Here is a 9221-nt window from a genome sequence, read left to right as displayed (position 1 = left end):
AAGCTTTTTATTTTGACAGAGTCTTTGTTTATTTTTGCATTCGTTGCTGTTATTATTAGCATCGAGCAGCTTTTCTTCTGTTTTTTTCTAAATATTTTATAGTTCTAGTTCTTACATTCATGTTTTTAGTCAATGTCAAATTAATTTTTGTATGTGGTGCACAAAGAAAGTGTCCAGTTTCATTGTTTTGCATGGAATATCTCATCTTCCCATCACCACTTACTAAAGAGACTATCCTTTCCCCATTTGTAATTATGATGCCCTTATTAAAGATTAGTTCATGATGTATATATGCATTTTTTCCTGTTCCATTGTCTATGTGTTTTTGTGCCAGTACCATAATGTTTTTATAACTGTAGCTTTGTAATATAGTTTGACATTAGAAACTTTGTTCTTGTTTCTCAAGATGTTTTGACTATTCAAGTACTTTTGGGTTCCAGACATTTTTTTTTCAGGACTGTTTTTCCACTGTGGTAAGACATGTTATTGAACACTTGGGGTAGTACAAATATTGTAATATTGATTATTCCAAACCAAGAACACAAGATATCTTTCCATTTACTTGTGTCTTCTTTAGATTTCTTTATCAATGTTTTCTTTCCAAGATCTTTCACTTGCTTGATTAAATTTACTCATAAATATTTTATTTTTTGATGACTTTGTAAATGGGATTATTTTCCTAATTTCTTTTTCAGACACTTCATTGTTAGTGTATAGGAGTGCAACTTCTTTCTGCATGTTAATTTTGAATTCTGAAACCTTACTGAATTTGCTAGATTTAACTGTGCATGTGCGTGTATGTGTGGCATCTTTCAGTGCTCCCTACTTATAAGATCGTGCTGCCTACACAGACAATTCAACTTTTTCCTTTCCAATTTGTACATCTTTTGTGTCTTTTTCTTGCTTAAATGCTTCAGCTAGGACTTCTAGTTTCTGTTAGATGGAAGTGTGGGACTGAGCATTCTCATCTTGTTCCTCATCTTAAAAGAAAAATTTCCACTTTTTACAGTTGAATATGGCATTTGCCATGAACCTGTCACAGGAGGCCTGCATCACATTCAGGTACAGTGCCTGTATTCACAACTTGTTGAGAGTCATGTAACAAACATTAGAGTGGAAATAAGTGGAACAGGTACTAGAAATACAATTGAAAAGATCAACAAAATCAAGTTAATTTTAATTGATAAATCTTTAACCAAGGTAGATTCACCTAGAAAGAAGAAAGGATTCAAATAAATAAAATTACAAATGAAGGAAGAAATATGCCAACTGACACCAAAAAAATACAAAGGATTATAAAAATGGTATGAAAAATTACATACCAACCAACTGGATAACATTGGAAAAAAGGATAAATGTGTATAAATATACAACCTACCAAGACCGAATCATGAAGAAAGAAAATCTGAGAAGACCAGAGATAAAATCAATAATAGAAAAGCCTTCTCAATAAAGAAAATTCTACCAATCACTTAAAGAATTCACATCACTGCTTCCAAAAGTCTCTCAAAGAGTTGAAGATGTGGGGACACTTCCAAACTCATCTTGTGAGGTTAGAACTACACTCACACTAAAGCCAGAAAAGAACATAATAAGAGAAGAAGTCCACGGTGAATACAGATAGAAAAGTCCCCCCAAAATACCAGCAAAATAAGCCCTCTGAAATGATGATTGCGACAATCCGGGGAAATTCATTCCTGGGATGCAAATATGTCTCAAAATACACAAATCAAGAAACGTGACACACTATATTAATAGAATGAAAGACAAGAAGCATGTGATAATCTTAACAAGTACAGAAAAGTACTTGACAGAATTCAATACCCCCCACTCTTCATTTTCTGGTTTAGTGCAGAGGTTGCCCGTTTTCTAGATCTTGTAAACTCCCGCCATCTGAAAGACGAGTCAAATGGTTCTTGACTGCTTTTCTTGGCCTGCAGGAAAGGACAAGCCACCTCCTCTCTGTCTCTCTGCTCTTTGCCCCAGTCATTGTGAATCGTCACGGTCCTCTTAATTGATTTACTGAGCCAAGCACCATGTGATATCTTTACGGATATGTCTTGTGTCATTTCCACAGCACCCCATTAAGTCAGTATCATTATAATCTTTTCTTCCCCACACCCCCAGATTCAATCTGTCTGTGAGCCCCTTTGGTTCTGCATCACCACTACGTAGACCACCATCTTACCTGACTTGGACAGAGTACTGAATGACCCGTGTGACGGAGCTCCTCTCGGCCACGCATACCTCCTGTCTCTCTGCTTCTTACCCAGCAGCCAGACAACTGTTCAAATATGTAAATTAGATCATTCTGCTTTTTTACATATAGTCCATCCAAACTGATTGTACAACTTAGGATAAAGTGTAACACTTTATTAAGATTCATCCCCTCCCTGTATCTTGAATATCCTAAATTAAATTAGGATTTAACACTTATGAACTCTCTTCTGTCCTCTTCAACTGGTTCACTAAACTACAGTCAAATTGTCTTTTTCTTGCCTTGAACTCTTCCAAGCTCCTCTCTGCCTCAGGACATTTGCACTTACTGTTGTCTCTTCATTGGAAATGCCCTCCCTCAAATAATCATAAGATCTTCATTGTTATTTTATTTTCCCCACAGTTTTGACCATTCTTCCAGCTTATCTTCTCTACTACTTAACACCTGTCCCTTCTCATTAGAATCCAAGCTCCGTGAGAATGAGGTTCTTAACTGGTCGATCTCCAGCACCCAATACCTATGCTGCAAATTGTTGTGGCTGATTTAATGAATAACTACAAGGAATTCTATTTTACACATGAGAAGACAAGTAACTTGTTTAATTTTACACAGCTATTAATTGGCACAAATATTCATTTTTTCACATCCTTGTACTCAGACATCTGGAGTTCTCTGAAATATTAATTATTTCCCATGTGTTTGGAAAATGTCAAACTGCTTTGCTTTCCTTCCCAAATAGCCCACCGCAATCATTTGATCACTTTCAAAGGGCGCTGCAGTCCACTCCAGTCTTGTTAGCGTCTGGAGTTTGCCGCGCGTCTTTGATGTGCGCGTTCATTAACGCGGAGGCTCCGGAGGCCGAGCATCTCGCTGGCCTCCTCCGCCCCGGAGAGGCTGGGCGCTCGCTCCTCAAGAGGCTCCTGCACTGTGGATTATCAGACTTTGTTTACTTTTACAATTTACGGTGATTTTATGGACATTTTGGGACCTATTTTTATTGTGCTTTCTCCTTTGACCCCTTAAGCCTTAAAAGTGCTGATCCTATATGTTAAAGAATCTAATTAGCCCGGAGGCTTTCAGTGGGGTTACAGATGCGCCCAGAAGTGTCTTTACCCTGCTGTCTGCAGCTTTGGTGCTCTGCGGGGCTGGGCTGTCAGGCAAAAGATCCTCAGTGAAAGGCGACTTGCAAATCTTTCAGGGTTTCTGCACTGACTTAGGAAAACGGGAAAACATCACCTCAGACATGCACCATCTTCCCAGAGCTCAGAAATCGGACACCATCTAAGCAGGGTGCTTTCATACACGGAGTCGTGAAAATGTACAGTTCTCTATAGCTGTACTTGGGAGTCGGGTGAAGAAGATAAACTAGGACCGATGGCTTTGTTACATTAAGCTTCTGGCTTTTAGTTAGGTTTGAAAAGTTGCCATAATAAAGTTTTTTAAAGGGCAAAAAGTCACAAGATTTCTGAATCTGAATTTAATTTATGTGATTCTAAATTCTAGTACATTCCAAGCGTAATTGTTGTGGCTCTCAAAATTGTTGTTCCTAATGTAGATAAAAATTCAGAACAGTTCCATTTCTGGATACGTTCTCAAAAAAGATTGAAAGCAGGGACCCAAATAGATATTTGCACATTCATGTTTTTAGCAGCATTATTCACAATGATTAAAAAGTGAAGCAAATCAAGTATTCACTGCAAGACAGATGATTAAGCAGGAAGAGCTGTGCACATCCAACTGTGTATTAGTCAGCTTTAAAAGGGAAGAGATTCTGATACACGCTACTATATGGACAAACCTCAAAGACATTATGCAGAATGAGATAAGCCAGTCACAAGTACTGTGTGATTCCTTGCATGTAAGGTACTTAAGATGGAAAGTTCCTAGAGACAGAAAGCAGTAGGGTGTTTGCTGTCGCTGGTGCAGGGGAGTGGTGGGGAGCTGTTTACTGAGTGTCACGAAAAAGTGCTGGAGATGAACGATGGTGCTGATCGCACAACAGTGTGAATGCACTTAGTACCGCTAACCTCTACGCTGCAAAGTGCTTCCCAGACTGGCCTCAAATTCACACGCTCCTCTTGCCTCAGCCTCCCAAGTAGTGAGATTACTGGTGTGCACCGCCACACTTAATTGTTAGTTCCACATGAACCTTTCAGAAATTTTTCCAAAGTAGTTGTATTATTTTACAGTCTCTCCAGTAATACAAAAGAATTCTGATTGCCCTGTATTCTCACCAACATTTGATCTCGTCGATCTTTTTATTGTAATCACTTGAATGGATCTTTGGTGATATGCCATTTTGTGATTGATTTTAACTTTGATTTCCTTGATATTTAATTAAATACTTTTCATATGATTGTTCATTTGCATATTTTCTTTTGTTAAATATTTGCTTATTTTTACCTTTCCTTTAAAAATGTGTTATTATCGAGTTTTAAGTCTTCTTTATATAACTGACTTTTATATACATAGTTGTATATAGTCTAGATCTCAGGAATTTATTAGATATGTACTTTGTAACTATTTTTCCCAAGTCTGTAACTCATATATGGCTTGCTTTTTTAAGTGGTGTTTTCTTTCTTTCTTTCTTTCTTTTTTTTTTTTTGTATTTTTACCGGTACCAGGGATCAAACTCACGACCACACGCTTGGCAAGGCAGGCGCTTATGCCGCTGAGCTAAATCCCCAGCCCCTAAGTGATGTTTTCTGATGAATAGAATTTTAAATTTGGGTAAAGTTTAATTATCAATTTGAATTTTTTCTGTGTTCCAAGGAAGCTTTGCTTATTCCAAGTTTATAAGGATTTTCTTTACTCTAAAAGGTTTACATCTTAGCTTTATGCATAGGCATATGAATCACACTGAATTAATTTTTTGTCATGGTGTGAGGAAAAGGATGAAGTTTGATGTTTTTCAGCACATTAAGAAAAAAAGACTTTTTATTCCTTCATGGGATTACATTTGTGCATTTATCAAAAGTCATTGGGGTCAGAGACGTGAGGCTTTCCAAGGGTTAGGGACAGGCATCCTGGAGGGCTGTGATGGTGTTACCACGGGATCTTGTGCTGATGAAATAAGCCTGTGTCTTGATTGTGGGGACGCTTACATGAGTTTACACCGGTGATGCACTTCCACAGAACTAAATACACAATACGTGTACCAACATCAACTTCCTGCTTAATATGGTTTTGTAATTATATTAATGCAACCGTTCAGGGAAGCTGAGAGACGAGTACATAGAACCTCTTGTTATTTTTTGCAATTTCCTGTGAAATTATAATTATTTTCAAGTAAAGTGTTTAGGAAAATCTATTGCCATATAACTGTGGATCTAAGTCTGGGCTCTCTGTTCTGTTTCAGTGATCTGTCTGTACTGGTACCACTTTGCCATGGTTACTGTAGCTCCGTAGAAAACCGTGAGCAAGTAAATCTTTCAATCTGGTTCATCTTTTTCTAGATTTGTCCCACATTTCTTATTACATTTGCCTCTTAAGCTAAATTTAAAAGCATTTCATCCTTTTCTACATAGTGGAATTATGATTGACTCTGTAGTATATTGACATTGTGACAATAATAAATCTTCATTTATTTAAGCATTCTTCAGTTGCTGTCCGCAGTGTGTTCCAGTTATCACTGCACATCACAAATAAAGGTTTCATATCCTCTGCTAATTTACGCTTCCTAATGCTGTTAGAAAAAATAGCTCCCAATTTCAGTGTTGACTTGTTTTCAGCTAGTATACAAAATATAATTGGTTACATATTAACTTTGTTACTTGTGAACTTGCTAAATTAACTAATTCAGGGTTGGGGATTTAGCTCAGGGGCACAAGCGCCTGCCTGGCAAGCATGAGGTTGTGAGTTTGATCCCCAGTACCAAAATAAATAAATAAATGAACAAACTGATTGTGGTGGTTGTTTATAAATTTCTTATAATTTTTTATTTTGGTTTTTCACCTAAGTTCAACAAGGATATTGGCCTGAGACTTTCTGTTTTATAATATTTATGTCAGTTAAATATTTACTCTATAAAACAACTTGGAAAGAACTTCTCAATTTTCTAAAAAAGCTTTTTAAAAATGTCTTCTTTAATCATTTGATAAATTTACTATCAAGCAAAACTTCAAAAAACTAGCAAATCAGCCTAGGCTTAGAGTTATTTCTTTGTTTTAGTGGGAAGGGTTTGGGGAATTATTTCTGTTTTTTGTTTGTTTGTTTGTCTGGTTGGTTGGATTTTTTTGAACTATTTACCTTTTGAGAGCTTGTTTGGAAGTTTCAGCAGGGAGCCCAGCTGCTCCTACACCCCTGGCAGAGGAGCAGTGCTCCTGCTTTGGGGTGGTTGGGCAGGGGGGAAGGGCGGTACCCCAACCTAACCAGCCAGATCAATCAAACCAACCCTGGCGATCCATGGGGTGACAGATATTGCAGCCAGGTGGCCCTCCCATCCTGTCCTATTTACCTTGAATCAGTATTTGTGAAGTATATTTTTATCAAAAAAATTGAAAATTGTTAAATTTATTGGTATAAAATTCTCTGTAACATTCTCTTGTTGTTTTTTAATGCCTACAAGATCTATAATATAGTCTTTCTTTTATTTTTTTACTATGGTAATTGACATACACTCTTGTTCTTGAATAGCCTTGCTAGATGTCTATCAATTTTGTGGATCTTTTTAAAGAACCAACCTTTTGATTTTTTAAACTTTTTTTTTCCTATTGGTTGTTTTCTATTCCATTCATTTGTACCTTTTATTATTTTGTCCCTTCCACTTACTTTGCTGAGGTCTGGTATTTTTTTTAATGAAGATTATTCCCACTTATTTGTGTCTGATGCCAGTTGTGGTGGTACAATGCCGGGCATGGTAGTCTCAGCACTCAGGAGGCTGAGGCAGGAGAATTGCTGAGAGTTGGAGGCCGACTTGGGATAAATAGCAAGTTCAAGCCCGTCTGAACTATGTAATGAGATCCTACACCAAAAACAAGAAGAGAACCAACAGACAAAAAACCCTAACAAAACTACAGCAGCAACAAAAACAAAACATGTGCTTGGCCATCAGCGAACTTGGCTGGATTCAAATTGCAAATGCTGTTTCTCCTAAGTGGGCAGCAACAAATTCTTAGTTCGGTTTTTCCAGCCGCACAGAACAGTCAGAGTCCACCTGCTACGCGCAGCCATCAGCAGTTAGCAATTCTTTGAATGGACTTTAAAGGAGGGATTTAGAATTCCCCTTTAAGACTCGTTCCTTTATAGGGTTTGTCCTTTCATCTGACAGTTGCGGTGGTCACCCCAAACTCTGTTGGTTCTTGAAGTCAAAACAGTTGCAGATTTTCTACCTGAATTTTAGTTACCTTCAACGAGCTTCTGCTCCCAGATGAAATCTGGAAACAAAGGGAAACTTGCCAGTGCTTTTCCCCTCTTCTAAGTCTAGATTTGACTCCTCTTTGGTGTAGAACCATTTTTTAAAAAAGAATTTCCAATGCCTTTAGGCAGGTGTTACTTTGTGTTTGTCAAAGTCTATCCTTGTTACCTGCAGGGGCTTCCTCTGAGAACCCAGGAGCCGGTCCTGGTCCTCTCTGACCAGGGGCTGGAAGCCACAGCTTGCTTGTGTTTAACTTCACTCCAATGGTTCTCTTTGTAAGTGTTAATTTGGCCAAATTTCTAGTGCCAAGAGCAAAACAGAAGGTCTTATATAACACAAAACTGGATTAGCTGGCCTCTGAATATCTAAGCTCACCATGTCAGTGTTCTTTGAGTGAGGTCCTGATTCATTATGCTGTGCGAGTCCACCTCTAATTGGGACGAGGCTAACTCCAGGCGGAGATGCAAAGGCTGTTGAATTTGTCTTTTGGTGCTGACTCTTCAGCGTCTCTCCCTGTGCTCTTTCAGGATCCTTTCTGGTGGAAGGGAATTGTTCCCTGATCTCTAGATTTTCTCCCTTTGTAGTGAATATCAGGGCTCATCTCTCCTTACTCACTGGAGCCCTACCCCTTTGCCCAGCTGGAGCTGGTGAAGGAGCTGAAGTCTAGTTGTGCAGCAGTGACAATGTGTTCAGTGCTCTCTTCCACAAGCTAAGTCTTCATTTAATATTGATCACTGGGAAACCATAGAATGAGCCATGGAATGTAAAGCAATCCAGTTCCTTCATTTTTCCTATTGGAAAATACATTTCAGAGAGGGTAAATGACTTGTCTCAGGTAATGCTTTAGTGAAATTGGGGCTAAAATCCCAATTCCTAATCATGAGTGGACTCAAGAATGGCTTCAATCGTGGAAGGTGACAGGATTTCAGTTTTCTGCATGGCTAGCTTCCCTCTTTAAGGGTGACATTCAGAGTAGACAGCGATGGCATGGTATGCAGTGGGTGTAATATCAATATTGAATGATGAGAATTGATTAAAGGAAGGATATCTTACCTAAAGGAGAAAAAACTGAGTGGGGACACTACGGAAGGGCTGAGAGAGAACCCAGACATATTCTATGGAACCCCATACAACAGAACCATGACAAATGGCTGAAGATGTGGGTTAGTTCAGCTTTGGACAAGGAAGGATTTGCCTACAATTAGAGATATCTGCAAACGGAAAGGCTGGTGCCTGAGTTCTCTCGGGGCAGCCTATGGTAAATTCTGTACTACTAGAAGCTTTGGACCAGCACGTGTGTAGGCCACTGAGCTAAATCCCCATTCCTTAGAAGCTTTTGAGGAGGCTCAGCAGAGACAATTTGGAAGGATTCTTTCAGTAGATGTGAGTTTGGAATAGATTCTCTTCTAGTCATTTAAAATTACTAGAATCTCTGTTTTGATGATGGAAGACTTTTCTGTTCCAATCAATATCCCAGACATAAATACAATACTAACCTTCCCTCTAGAGGGAAAGGGAGTCTCTGAATACTCTAACACACCACTCCCTCTGGCCCAAACTGATACACCTGGGCTTTGGTATTGATTGGATGGTGTGGCTGGTGTGATGTACTGTGATGTGGTGAGGGATGATGTGATGTGGTGTGTG

This window comes from Cavia porcellus, unplaced genomic scaffold (assembly GCF_034190915.1).
Source record: "Cavia porcellus strain 051 isolate PalLab524CR breed Dunkin Hartley unplaced genomic scaffold, mCavPor4.1 scaffold_20, whole genome shotgun sequence".
NCBI lineage: Eukaryota > Metazoa > Chordata > Mammalia > Rodentia > Caviidae > Cavia > Cavia porcellus.
This window is presented reverse-complemented; position numbering follows the sequence as displayed.